This window comes from Lathyrus oleraceus, chromosome 5 (assembly GCF_024323335.1).
Source record: "Lathyrus oleraceus cultivar Zhongwan6 chromosome 5, CAAS_Psat_ZW6_1.0, whole genome shotgun sequence".
NCBI classification, from domain to species: Eukaryota; Viridiplantae; Streptophyta; class Magnoliopsida; order Fabales; family Fabaceae; genus Lathyrus; species Lathyrus oleraceus.
This window is the reverse complement of record NC_066583.1, coordinates 615,184,657-615,200,044: the sequence shown is the minus strand read 5'-3', so window position 1 is coordinate 615,200,044 and position 15,388 is coordinate 615,184,657. Positions and strand designations below refer to the sequence as shown.

The window sequence follows — 15,388 nt, the reverse complement described above, 5'->3', positions numbered from 1 at the left end:
TTTTGAACTTAAACCATCCCTGTTGCAACTAGTGCAACGGAGACAATTCGCGGGTCTCGCTACTGAGAACCCAAACCAACATTTAAAAATATTTCTTCAATTAGCTGATACTTTTAAAACCAATGGAGCTTCTCCTGAGGCAATACGTTTAAGATTATTTCCTTTTTCCCTCAGAGATAAAGCTCTATCATGGTTAGATTCCCTTCCACCCAATTCCATTACGACTTGGGATAACCTTAGAAGAGTTTTTCTTGCTAGATATTTTCCCCCAAGTAAGACCGCCGTTCTTCGAAACCATATAACTAGATTTACCCAAAACCAAGGAGAATCGCTGTTCGAAGCTTGGGAGAGATATAAAGAATTGTTACGAGCATGCCCACATCATGGCTTAGAAAATTGGTTAATCATTCAAACCTTCTATAATGGACTTCATTACAACACAAAGATGACCATCGACGCTGCCGCAGGCGGTGCTCTGATGAACAAACCTTATCCTGAAGCCAGTGCCCTCATCGAAGATATGGCTCAAAACCATCAATCATGGGGAGTCGAACGAGCGACAGTTAAGAAGAAGGAAGCCCAAGGAGGAGTGCATGAACTAAGCTCTATAGACATGATGCAGGCTAAAATGGATGCATTAGCCCTTAAAGTCGAGCATATGTGCATAAACCCAAATACTGTAGCCGCAGTTTCGTCGGATTGTGAGATATGTGGAACCCAAGGACACCAATCCACAGAATGCAGTCTATTGAACGAAACCCACTCCGAGCAAGTGAACTACACCCAAGGGAACCCATATTCGAATACCTATAACCCTGGATGGAGGAATCACCCTAACTTCTCCTATAAAAACAATAACCCTATTCAAAATAATGCACCTCCGAGACCTAGTTATCAAGCCCCTAGATCAAATCAACCTATGCAACCTGTACCACCAAAACCGAGCCTTGAGAAAATTATGGAAAATTTTATCACCGCTCAAACCCAACAAAACAAGGAGTTCATGAACCAAAACATTCATGTTAACGAATTGATTACTCAGTTAGGAACCAAGGTTGACCAAATAGTTACTCATACCAAGATGCTTGAAACCCAGATCTCTCAGGTAGCTTTAAACCAAGCCCCTCAGACTACACCTGGAGGACAATTCCCTGGACAACCTCAACAAAATCTGAGAGGACAAGCCAATGCCATTACCCTACGAAGTGGGAACGCTTATGATGAGCCACCAAACCCTAGATTAAGTGAACCCAAAACTTCTAAGGAATGTACCAAACCCACGGACGAAGTAAAGGAACCGGAGGAATCTGAAAACCAGGAAGGTCGAGATAAAGGAGAAGAACCTAAAGATAAAATTTACGTACCACCCCCGCCATATAAACCACCTATACCATATCCCCAAAGACTCAAACAAACCCAGATCAATAAACAGTACCAAAAATTTATTAAAGTTATAGAAAAACTTCATGTAGAAATCCCTTTTACAGAAGCCATCACTCAAATACCTTCTTATGCAAAGTTTCTCAAAGACATCCTTACCAACAAACGTAGACTTGACGATCCGAAGCCTTTGGAATGTAATGCTATTTCCGAGGACAAATTAGCAAAGAAAGATAAAGATCCTGGAAATTTCTCCATTCCTTGCCTTTTGGGTAATCATGTCATCGAAAAAGCTTTTCTAGACTTAGGAGCTAGTGTGAGCTTAATGCCTCTAGCAGTTTGTGAGAGATTAAACTTAGGAGAATTACAACCCACTAAGATGTCACTTCAGTTAGCCGATAGATCTGTTAAATATCCGATAGGCATTTTAGAAGATGTCCCTGTTAGGATAGGTCAACTATTTATCCCTACTGATTTTGTCGTCATGGACATCAAAGAGGACAATGATATACCAATTCTTCTGGGTAGACCATTCTTATCGACTGCAGGAGCCATAATAGATGTCAAGAAAGGAAAGTTGACATTTGAGGTAGGTGACGAGAAAATAGAATTTATACTTTCGAAATTTCTTATGGCACCTGTGATGGGAGACTCATGTTATGCCTTAGATATCATTGATAAATGTGTTAGAGAATTAGAACAAAAAGAAATTATTAAGTTACCATCAACCCCCATAAAGGAAGATGATGACTTTAAAGAACCTTACATCGATGATAACCTTTACGAATGTTTATCCCTTACTCCAGATCCTATGCCATGCCCTAAGAAACCAACCTTAGTACTTAAGGAACTGCCTAAGAACCTGAGATATGAGTTCCTCGATGAAAAGATGAACCGTCCAGTTATAGTTAGTGCTACCTTGAGCCAAGAGGAGACGAACCAACTTTTAAACGTTTTACGAAGATATCCCTCAGCCTTAGGATATAATATCTCTGACCTGAAAGGTATAAGCCCATCCGTATGCATGCATCGGATTTCGTTAGAAGAAGATTCAAAACCCTCTAGGGAGCATCAGAGAAGAATAAACCCTATAATGAGTGATGTTGTTAAGAAGGAAGTTCTTAAGTTGCTTGAGGCAGGTATAATCTACCAGATCTCTGATAGTAAGTGGGTGAGCCCTGTGCATGTAGTACCTAAAAAGGGAGGCATCACAGTCGTGCAAAACGATAAAGGCGAACATGTAGCAAAACGTTTAGAAGGAGGATGGCGGATGTGTATAGATTATAGAAAATTAAATAAAGCAACTAGGAAGGACCACTTCCCTTTACCGTTTATAGACCAGATGTTGGAGCGTCTAGCCAGACACTCTTACTTCTGCTATCTAGATGGATACTCTGGATTCTTCCAAATACCTATTCACCCCGAAGATCAAGAAAAAACTACCTTTACATGCCCCTATGGAACCTTTGCCTACTTTCCAACGCTGCATGATGTCAATCTTCGCAGATTACGTAGATGGTATCATGGAAGTGTTTATGGATGATTTCTCGGTTTGCGGATTCAATTTTCACAATTGTCTTGCTAACCTTGAGAAAATCCTGGAGAGATGCGTGGAGGTGAACCTCGTGCTAAATTGGGAAAAATGTCATTTCATGGTAACCGAAGGAATAGTTTTAGGACATATAGTTTCCGAAAAAGGTATAGAGGTAGATAAAGCTAAAATAGAAGTTATAGAAAACCTAAAACCACCAAAAACCATCAGAGAAGTCCGAAGTTTTCTTGGACACGCTGGATTCTACCGGCATTTTATTAAGGACTTCTCCAAAATAACTAAACCGTTAACCGGACTTTTAATGAAAGATGCTGAATTCATTTTCGACGAAAAATGTAATGACGCATTTAATCTTTTAAAGCAAGCATTAATCTCTGCACCCATTATGAAACCGCCCGATTGGTCGGAACCTTTTGAGATAATGTGCGATGCTAGTGATTATGCAGTTGGAGCCGTTCTAGGACAAAGGAAAGATAAAAAATTACTTGCCATTTATTATACCAGTAGAACCCTAGATGCTGCCCAGCTTAATTACGCAACAACCGAAAAAGAATTACTCGCTGTAGTTTTCGCTATAGACAAATTTAGATCTTATCTGGTAGGAGCAAAAATTATTGTTTACACCGATCATGCTGCCATTCGTTACCTATTAAGTAAAAAAGATGCCAAGCCCAGGTTACTCCGATGGATTCTATTACTACAAGAGTTTGATTTAGATATAAGAGATAAAAAAAGGCACTGAAAATGTAGTAGCCGATCACCTTTCTAGGCTAGAACATCTAAAACCTGAACTAGTACCCATAAATGATGATTTCGCCTATGATAGACTGATCGCTAGAGTAGAAACCATTGAAGATAATAACCTAGATCCTTATGAGCATTCCCAAAATTCCTTAGCAATAAGTAACGTACCCTGGTATGCAGATTTCGTTAATTACCTAGCTGCTGATATAGTACCCCCTGATCTTGACTACCACCGTAAGAAGAAATTCTTCCACGATGTGAGAAACTTCTATTGGGACGAACTGCTCCTTTTCAAAAGGGGTAAAGATGGCATCTTTCGCCGTTGCGTTCCAGAAGAAGAGGTAAACAGTATTATCGAGCATTGTCATTCTGCACCTTATGGTGGACATGCAAGCACCTCTAAGACATATGCCAAGATTCTTCAAGCTGGCCTATTCTGGCCTACCATGTGGCGTGATGTCTATGCTTACATTGTCAAATGTGATAGATGCCAACGCACTGGAAACATTTCAAGACGTGATGAAATGCCCTTAAGAAACATTCAGGAAGTAGAACTCTTTGACGTATGGGGTATAGATTTCATGGGACCCTTTCCACCATCCTTAGGAAACAGGTATATCTTAGTAGCTGTAGACTATGTGTCTAAGTGGATTGAAGCTATAGCTGCACCCATAAACGACACTAGGGTAGTAATCAAACTATTTAAAAACTATATATTCCCTAGATTTGAAACACCACGTTTAGTCATAAGCGATGGAGGATCACACTTTATATCGAGAATATTTGACAAACTTTTAAGAAAATATGGAGTTAGGCATAGAGTAGCAACACCATACCACCCACAGACTAGTGGCCAAGTAGAAGTATCTAATAGGGAGATAAAACAAATCCTAGAGAAAACTGTTTCTATTTCTAGGAGAGACTGGTCTCAGAAGCTTCAAGAAGCATTATGGACCTATAGAACCGCTTTCAAAACCCCTATAGGAACTACTCCTTACCAACTAGTTTATGGAAAATCATGTCACTTACCATTCGAATTAGAGCATAAAGCCTATTGGGCCATTAAAACTTTGAATTTAGACTACCTAGCCGCTGGAGAAAAGCGTACCCTAGACATTCATAAATTAGAAGAGCTTAGGCAATCTGCTTACGAGAATGCAAAAATATATAAAGAGAGAACAAAAGCCTATCACGACAAAAGTATAGTAAAGAAAAACTTCAATGTAGGCGATTCTGTTCTCCTTTTCAACACTAGGTTACGACTCTTCCCTGGAAAGCTACGTTCAAGATGGACTGGTCCTTTCGAAGTATCCAAGATTCTGAGATCCGGAGCCGTAGAAATCAAGAACCAAACCTGTATCCCATTCATTGTAAATGGACAAAGACTGAAGCTCTACGAAGGAGGAGACATTCCAGCATACTACTCAAGCCACACCCTGATTGGTCCACTGATTCCCACTACTACAGGTGTATAAATTCTGATCGTCAAGCTAATGACGTTAAACAAGCGCTGCGTGGTAGGCAACCCATGGTTTTTCTTTTCATTTTAATTTTTTCGCATTTATTTACATTTATTTTTATTTTTATTTTATTTTATCTTATTTTGCATTGAGACTAAAAGTTTGAATGGTTTGTATTTTCAGGATCACTTTCTTAACTTTTACAGGATGCAGGGTTTTGATGACATGCATGTTGCCTATAGAGACAATGCTCAGAGGGAGCGCTACATTGCTTTGTATCAGTGCCCTATGGCACCCACACGTTACCCTGATCAGCATTGTATGGAGGCACTGGGTATCGAGCCTAGTATCCGATTCCTTAGCCACCAGCTCCACTGGGACGAATTTGCTGATGACTTGAGCAACACATATAGGAACCTGACTTTGGAGTTCCTGAGTTCATTCGACTACGACCCATATTCTGGACCAGATGGGTATGCTGCTTTCAGGCTCTTTGGAGTTGAGTACTCCTTCAGCCAGAAAGAGTTCGGCGACTTATTAGGTTTCCAGACTACTCCTGATGCTATCCCGGAGACACCTTTGGGATATTTCCTGGGTAAGGAAGTGGAGAAGTTTTGGAGTGATATATCAGGTGGCGGAAGTCAGGATCCATCTACACAGTTATCTTATGTCATACATAACCCAGCCTTCAGATATTTTCAGATGATATTAGCACATTCCTTCTTGGGAAGACCGGATGCAGAGACACTACTAAGTGAAGAGGAGATCTTCCTATTATTTTGCGCATCCTAGTCTCGCCCAGTAGCATGTGGGAACTTTTTATTGAATAATCTCAGCGGTATCTCTAGATCCACCGAAGGAGTCATCCATGTTGGTGGAATCATCACACAGATTGCTGTCGCTTTAGGTCTGTCTCGCAAGCTGTTGCATCTTCGGACCTACTGTGGATACACTACCATGGACATCGATTTCTGTTTGACCAGAGGATTGATGAGGAGAGCCTCTTTCCACCCATGTCAGTTCCGATTGCTAGTCGACAGTGAGGCTATCCATTACTTCACATTGCCAGACCCTATGATGACCAGTGTGCATGATCCAGCGAATTAGAGTTATGCTCTAGAGGGCCAGGGAGAGACCGTCGAGGCACCGAGATCACCACCCGCTGCTAAATACACGCCTACACCACCATCTCCTAGAATCACTGTTTTCTCTAATAATCATTCATTGCAGACACCCGACATACGCACCCAGATTGCTGAGTGCCGTAGAGAGATTGCAGAGCTTAGACAGGAAGTGGCGGACCTAACTTTACAGATAGGAGTGTCTGATCTCACCCATGCTACTGAAGCCGATTGTCTATATCAGGAGATCGCAGAGCTCAGGCAGGAGATAACCGTGCTCCGTGGATCCACTCAGGCAGACGACGCCCCTAATACCTGATTTCACCATTTCATTTCACTTTATTTCTCTTTTATATATTTATCGTATTTGCATTACTCATTTTATATTATCGCATTTGGATATTATATAAACTACTACTATACATTAGTATTTCTATTTTTATCTATATATGTTTTATATTTATTTTATTTGCATTTTAACTTTTCAGTTATTTATTTATTTATATTTAATTTCTGTTTTTGTTTTTGTTTCAGTTTCACTTTTTATTTTCGTTTTTACTTTTATAAAATTATGCAAGCCTCACAAATAGGAGAATCAATTCGGTTCCGTTTATGCTCGCCCATATGATTTTAACTCTGAATAAGGCGGGACCGATTTCTTTTGGTGGATTGATTACGTCTATTGCTCGGGTAGTTAACCTGAACAATGAGCTGGCTACCCTAGACCCCTTACCTCCTCGCACAATTAACTTAAAATTTCTGAGAGACTTGAAATTGTGTCGTTCAAGGAGAGAAGGAGGTTATACACTTATGATTCATGGTGTAGCCATCTCATCCATTATTCTACCTTGCACTAGACGTACAAATATACGTAATGAGAGGAATTGGACCTACGATTTAGATGCTCCACCTGTTTTGGGTCCTCTTCCTCCTAACATTCCTGATGAGGCGGGACCAGACACCGATGATGAATATGATCGGAGAGAGAGATCTCCCGTACCCCATGTGTCCCCCCATCATCCTTCACCACCACACACCGCACCATCTTCTTCTTCTGCAGGTACCACTCATGGCTTCTATATTACAGAGGAGATGTGGCGTGACCACATGGCTAGAGAGCAAAGGCGTGACGACCTACTCTCTACCCTCCAGCAACAAATGACGGATAATATGAACTTCATGCAACAATCACAGCAGAGGACAGACAAGTCCTACGACACTGTTCTACAGTCCCTGCAAGTGATCACCGATACGCAAGCCCGTCAGCAACACCACCACCGTCAGCATATTGCTCTCATAGAAAACACTCAGGGTACCATTTTAGGTCACCTTCGAGAGGTGAGGATCGCTCAGGATGCCCTGCAGGCGGGGATGGATCAGAGAGATCGTCGTCGTACCCGATCCCGTCGTCCACCTCAGGATGGCGAGGGCACTAGTGGTCAACAATAAGTTGCCAGGTAACTCTTCCTTATCTTATTTCGAAACATTGGGGACAATGTTCGATTTAAGTGTGGGAGGAGACTCTATCGTCTTTTCTTTATTGTTTTTCTCGCTTTTCCTTTATCGTTTTTATTTGCTGTTTTTAGGTTGTTTAATTTTCCTTTTAGTTGTTTATTTTGCTCTTTAGTATAATGCATGAGTCTGACGAGTCACCAAATACAGTAGATCTTTAGTACAATCTAGTCTCCCCATACCTTTAGCCCCACCAAAAAAATTTTTTGCAAAAGAAAATAGTGTTATTTCGTAAGTTTTCAGGTTTTAAGGACATGTTTTGAGTAAGGATGCGGTGACTTGGGAGAACTTTGCGAAACATCAGTATCTGTTTTAGCACCATAAGCTTCGTAAATATAGGAATCATTCCCGAAACCCCATATACCATGGCCTTAATCATCATTTCCGTATAAGTCCTTAGTAGTTTATCTCAGCAGTCAGCTCCGGCCTACGCACCCTCTACGTAGGGGACCGATGCAAATAAGTGAATGATCCAGAAAAAAAAACAAAAAATAAAAGAAAGCAAAAAGGCAACTCCGGTATAGGTGACCCTCACAAAGTCATTTAAACCAAAGAATTGTAAAAAAAATTGCTACAAAAAGAAAAAGAAAAAGAAAAAGAAAAGCAGTACTCACTGTTAGTTGGTTCAGAGGTATCTGGCACTGAACTCGGTAGGGCGGATTATGATCCGATCCCCCACAACTACAGTTGGGTCCAATAAAAGGGTTTACACATGTTTATGTGCCAGAAACCCCAAGTTCTAATCATAATCACTAACAGGCCACTCTACTATGAAGTATGTACGGATAACGGGCTTAATGTGATTGTGCCTGAATGAAAAGGACACAAAAGAGATGAGGAGGCAGGCCTAGGTATTGTGGGATAATATGGGTTGGTTAATATAGAAATGAAGTTTATGTCCGTATTTGCGGATTAGTGTCATCATGATACCCTTAGTTCACTCAGTTAGTACCTATCACTGCATCCCGACTTGAACTTAGAATTTTTACCTGAAGCACTCGTTTACACAAATTTTCTTTTATGAGCTTTTCAATGTTTTGCTTGAGGACAAGCAAAGGTTTAAGTGTGGGAGAGTTTGATCACACTAAAATTTACGTATTTTCGACTCCGATTTCACATGCATTCTAGTTGTTTTATTGTCATTTTGTTGTGTTATTACTGTGTTTTCCTTTGTTTACAGGTTTTTACTTTAATCGGAGCCCCGATCGAGAAAAGGAGTGAAAAAGGGCTAAAAACCCTAAAATTCAGCATTTTGTGCTTATGGCCTACCCCATGGCGGGCGCCACAGACCAAGCCATGACGTGTCCAAGTCCAACTTCCTTAACTCCCACGTTTCCCCACTTCATCCACTAAGGCGCCCCACTTTGTGCTTGTGGCGGGAGCCACAAGAAGGAAACGGTTTCCTCTATTTTCAAGTTGAAGGGCATCTAAGTCAATTCCACCTTTTTTATTTGCTTATAAATAGAAACGCGAATTCAGTTTTACAATGATCCAAACTTAGAGCAGAGGCAAACTCAGAAGCAACTTTGTTTCACTTAGGCATATATTCAGTATTTTATAGTGGTAATCGCTTCGCATTGGAGTGTTACCACAATTGTGTAATCAAGTCTATGATAGAGTCTGTAATCGAGTTTGGAGCACTTTGGAAGGAAGTTAATCCTGCCGCCATTTTCTTTTCCGCATTGCAATTTACTCAGCCCTCCGATTGGAGCAGGTTTTTATTACTCGCCTTTACTTTATTTATTTCCCGCACTCGCTTTTACTTTATTTATTTCCCGCACTCGCTTTACTTTATTTATTTCCCGCACTCGCTTTACTTTATTTATTTCCCGCACTCGCTTTTACTTTATTTATTTCCCGCACTCGCTTTTACTTTATTTATTTCCCGCACTCGCTTTACTTTATTTATTTTCCCGCACTCGCTTTACTTTTGTTTATTTCCTCGCACTCGCTTTAAATTATTTACTTTCCGCACTCGCACTGCTTTTATTTATTTTAATGCACTTTTACTTTACCATGTCTAGCTAAATTTATAAGGCTAGAATGTAAGGATTGTAATTAAACCAGTAATCCGTACAATTGTTCGTAGAAACACTTAAAGGGCTATTTTAACTTTCAACTTAAGTTTTCCCGCACTTCAATTCCGTTGGGTAAGATCGAAAGCCGTCCAACGTCTTTATAAACTTAATTGTTTTTAACTATTTCAAAAACAGCGAAAGCGCTTTGTTTAGTTCATTAGGAGTTTTTAACATCAAGAAGAAAAGAGATTTTAAAACTATTTTCGGACGCGTTTATAAGTTTAGAGTCTGGTTCGTGAGAACCTCTTTTGGTTAAGAAATCCAGGTTATAATACTTTTCAACTTAGTCAAGATACTATATTTCTTAAAAATAGGTTTACTACTCTAACGCAATGCGCGCCTTTTTATAAGTGACAATAAGAGGGTTTGATTAGGGAGTACAACTCAGTTCTGAATACGCGAAAGCGACAGTTCCTGTTAAATTAGTTCTTTTCAAAGTAGGAAACATTGCCCATAAGTAATTCTATTAGCAAGTACTTGGATTATCAATTGATTACGTGAATTACATTTGACCCTGTCTTTATTAATTATACTTTATTTCAATACTTTACTTTTTATTGCACACTACAAAAACACCTATTTTGACTGCCTTTGATAAACACCATAACAACAGATAACGATAGCTTGACACTTGGTCTCTGTGGATACGATAATCTTTTATATTACTCTGACGCGTTCGTATACTTGCGAACACCGCATCAAGTTAACCAAACGCATCATTAACCACCAAAGTTGAATCCCTATACATATCAAGGATTTTAATTCTCAAATCAATGGCCTCTTCAAGACCCATGATACAAGCCTCATACTTTGCCATACTATTCATACAATCAAACATCAATCTTGCAGTGAAAGGGATATGAGAACCGTTAGGAGTAATAATGATTACCACAACTCCATTACCATAAGCATTAACAACTCCATCAAACATTAAACCCCACGGGGATCCAGGCTCTGGTCCTTCTTCAGGCAATGGCTCATCATAATCTTTCGCTTTTAAGTACATCTTTATCAGGGAAGTCAAACCTAATGGATTGATAATCATCGATCAGCTGGTGAGCCAAATTAATCGCAAGAATACTTCCTTTAATCGCTTTTTTAGTATGGTACTTAATATCATATTCAGACAATAGCATTTTCCAACGAGCTATCCTCCTAGTCAAAGCAAACTTTTCAAAAATATACTTGATTGGATCCATTTTTGAAATCAACCAAGTGGTATGATTGATCATGTACTGGCGTAGACGTTTGGCAACCCATTCCAAACCGCAACAAGTCTTCTCAAGTATGGAATACCGAGATTCATAATCTGTAAACTTCTTACTCAGATAGTAGATGGCATGTTCCTTCCTACCGGTTTCATCCTGTTGTCCAAGCACACAACCCATGGACTCTTCTAATATAGTCAAATACATAATCAATGGTCTTCCTTCCATTGGATGAGACAATATAGGAGGTTCAAGCAGATACTCCTTGAGGTTATCAAAGGCTTTCTAGAAGTCTTCTGTCCAAACACAATCTTGATCTTTACGAAGAAGCTTGAAGATTGGCCCACATGTGGAAGTCATGTGAGATATAAATCTGGATATGTAATTTAGGTGCTCGAGGAACCCTCTGACTTGCTTTTCTGTCTTTGGTGCAGGCATCTCTTGAATAACTCTGACTTTATCAGGATCTACTTCAATACCTTTCTGACTAAGAATGAAACCCAATATATTTCCTAAACGGACACCGAAAGTACATTTATTAGGATTTAACTAGAGTTTAAACTTTCTCAACCACTGAAACAGCTTCAACAAATAGTCAACATGATCTTCTTCAGTCTTTGACTTAGCAATGATATCATCAACATAGACTTTTATCTCTTTGTGTATCATGTCATGGAAAAGATTAGTCATGACTCTTTGGTACGTTGCACCAGCATTCTTTAAACCGAAAGGAATCACTCTATAGCATAATATTGCCTAGGGTGTGTCATACCCCAAAATTCACCCTACTCCGATACAACTTTCATCTGATCCATGACCCTACTACACATGCATACATTCATTATTTCAAAAAAAAATTGGGTAACCGGTTACCCTAATCATGATAACCGATTACCCAGACCAAAAACTGATTTTTTTGGCCATTTTGGGACTATGTAACCGATTACCCTTATCAGGGTAACCGATTACACATGCGCACACAGCAGAAATATCTCTGTTTTTTACACAGAGGACCCTTTGGTTCACCCACTTCAACCCCTTTGCTTCCCTATAAATAGAGGTACTATTTCCCCTCATTTTTCATGCTTCCTAGCCCCCAAAAGTTTTGTCCAAGTACCATTTACTCTCCTCTCCAAACCTAAGTCAAAATAAAAAATCTTTCTCACTTAGAAAAGTCACCCCACCAACTTTTCTTTGTCCTCTTTCATATTTTTTTCCAAAGCTTCTCACTCTCTAACACTCATAACTCATCTCCTTCACTAAACTTCCACCATAAACACTTTCATCCCAAACCCCTTTCTTTATACCCAAGCTCAACACCATTTCAACCTACCCTTTTTCAACATTTTTTGGGTAATGATTTTAGCTTAAACTTTGTTAATTTTTGGTTCTGTTTTTTTGTGTTGAAAATGGTTGTTTACCATCTTTAATCAAACTTTGTATTTTGTTTCATTTGCTATTTATTGTTGACTTGTTTTCACATTTATTTGGTTGATGAGATCTATTAGATCGTGGCCATGGTTGTTTAGAGTTGATAAAACCTTCAATGTTTCAAACCTATTAATGATTGATCAATAGATCCTTCATGATACTTTGAGGCATTGATAGGTTGCCTCTATTTCAACCATATTTGGGTCATTTGATACATAGATGAAACCATTTTCTTTACATTAACTTGTTATTCTATTTGCTTATTGTTATTCTACTAACCACTAACTACTAACTCCTAACATTTACATTATTGCACTTTACTTCCTTGAAATTTATTTTATTGTTCACTTTATTTCAAGTAATTTATGTTTATGTTTATGTTTATGTTCATTGTTATCTAACCATATCATTTACATTATACTAATTTATTTACTCTCTTACTATCTTGCTAAATAAAAGAGGAGTAAAAAAACAAAAATAAAGAGAACAAATCATAATATTGATAGATGGACTTAGTGTTGCATAACTTTCTTTGTTATAAATCTATTGTTAGTTGATGTTTCAATCATCTTCAATACTTTGCATCAATGATAAGCTATCCCTTAATGTGTCATATTTTGAGTCTTTTTGACCTATGAAAAATAGTCCTCAAGATGTTCATTGTGTACATATTACTAACCACTAATTATACTTCACTAACTTTTTTTTTTATCATTAACCTTTGTTATTGTGTTTTTTTTTTGTTACCATTAACTTGTGGTTTATTTTGTGTCATTTACATTCACTAACCATTATTATTGTGATATTGTCTTTCTTTATCTTGTGATTTACTTTTATGTTGTTACCTTGTAATTTACATTCAAGTACTCATTATCATCATCATTGTACAAACTCATCATGCATGTTTATTTATTTGTTATTTATTTTATTGTCATTATACACTAAAAACAACAAAAACATGATAAAATGGTAAGACCAAAAATATTCACTTCACTCTTAATCAACTTGGACTTAGAGGGTTTCATCTTAGGACCTTTCCTTGGAGGCCTTCCTTTACTCTTTGTGATACTTTGTAAACACTTGGATTTTCATTCGTAACTTACATGCATGTTGTAAGAATGGTATCATGGCACCACCTTAGGGGAACATGTTTGTAAGACCATTATCCTTTGTTTAGCTTAAGTCACTTTTGCACACAAAAGGCTTTCTCTTGGGCTACCTTACAATGAGACTCTTTAATTTCTTGTTGGTTACTTTGCATTCATGTTGCATAAGCCAAATTTCATAATCAAAATAAAATAAACCCTTGATTCAACGTCAAGTGGCATTTTTATAATCAAATTCAAAATACTTAATAATTACGATTATTATTGTGCGCCACGAGCCTTAAGTGGTGAAGAATGAGTGAGAATGGAGCATTTCTACCCTTACTCTGATTATTTTGGACACAAGACGCTTGGCTTGTTGTCTAGAATAATCACCTCCGCCCATAGACTTTAGTACAATATAATCACAAACATTCTTTCATAAAACCCTTATTCAAGGTAAAAACAATACAACTCATCAAACTCTTTTTTGTGCCTTAGGGCATCATCCCGAAAACCCTTTTTTCAAAGGTAAAATCAACCAACACACAAATATTTTCTACTCCGAACTACGGAGCTCTGATTCCTCATCCCCGAATGAGTGATACGTAGGCACAAGGGCCCCAATCCTTGGCGAGCACTATAATAACAAAAACACAACCTTCTTTCACACATTCTTTTGAAAATAAAACAATAATAGATAAATCCCATGTATGTAAAACAACCCAAATGGTTCCCATGGAGTACCATGGACGTAAGGGATGCTAATACCTTCCCCTTACGTAACCGACTTCTGAACCCAAATCTCGGTTGCGAGACCGATTCCTTATTCTCTTTAAGCGCTTCCCGTGCGCGTCTCTTTTCCGAGGGTTTTATCGACTATTTCCCCTCTCCTCTCCGATAGAGGTAAACTAAATAAAATTCGGTGGCGACTCTTCTGACTTTGCCTCTCTTTGGCATTCTCTTTAGTCCCGGTTTCGTTATCGTGAAATCCCGGTAGTGACAGCTGGCGACTCTGCTAGGGACACCAAAATTCCCTAAGCAAGTCTATCCTAGTTTGGGTTGTTCCTCTTTTACGTACGTGGAGATATATTTGTTATCTATTTTTTTTGTATATATTGCTTTCTTTGCTAACCTGTGCATATTTTCTTTGTTTACCTGTTGGTCCAAAACTTTGGTTATGTGACGAAGAATTTTTGGAAGCAATAATGATTGCAAAGGAAAAAACCTTATGTGAAAGACTCCCCACCTGAGTCTGAGAGTTTGCTTGAGATAGGAGAGGTTGAGTAGTATTGATCCGCGAGGTGCCTTCCTCGTTAGGGTCGTACGAGAACCTCACTTAGTGGTAGATTCTCTTAAGGGGATTGATGACCGTCATGTTTTCGGCATAAGCATCCTTTCTTTTACTAGAGTCAATGACCCTAAGACCCCTTTTAGAACCTTTAAAACTATGGCTAGCCTAGACCGATGGTCGCGTAGTATAGGCCACCGAGGTGCCTTCCTCGTAAGGATCGATACGAAGATCTCACTTAGAGTAGATGACTTTGATGGAGCAGTCGCCTGGAAAGTAAATTGACATAAGCGGCTGACAGTCAAGGAAGTCCATGACTCTAGGGGCAGTGTCTTACACCCAATTTTCCAAAAGCCTTAGATCATACAAAGCGAGAACCTTGGTTTACTGAGCAGTCATTATTAACTCCATGCTTCATCACGATGGTCCAAAACCATGAACCCATGCCTAAAATCATGTGGAAATAATAAACCAATCATTCATTCATACATTCATTCATCATCAAAATAATAAGCAAAGCTCTTAA

General features: G+C 38.8%; 1 non-coding gene across 1 annotated transcript; it reads right to left on the bottom strand.

The window, feature by feature from the left end:
• Positions 1 to 283: 283 nt before the first annotated feature.
• Positions 284 to 390, bottom strand: LOC127088735 (small nucleolar RNA R71). Its single transcript, XR_007790558.1, has one exon. It is a non-coding gene; the product is annotated as a small nucleolar RNA R71 (small nucleolar RNA).
• Positions 391 to 15,388: the final 14,998 nt, after the last annotated feature.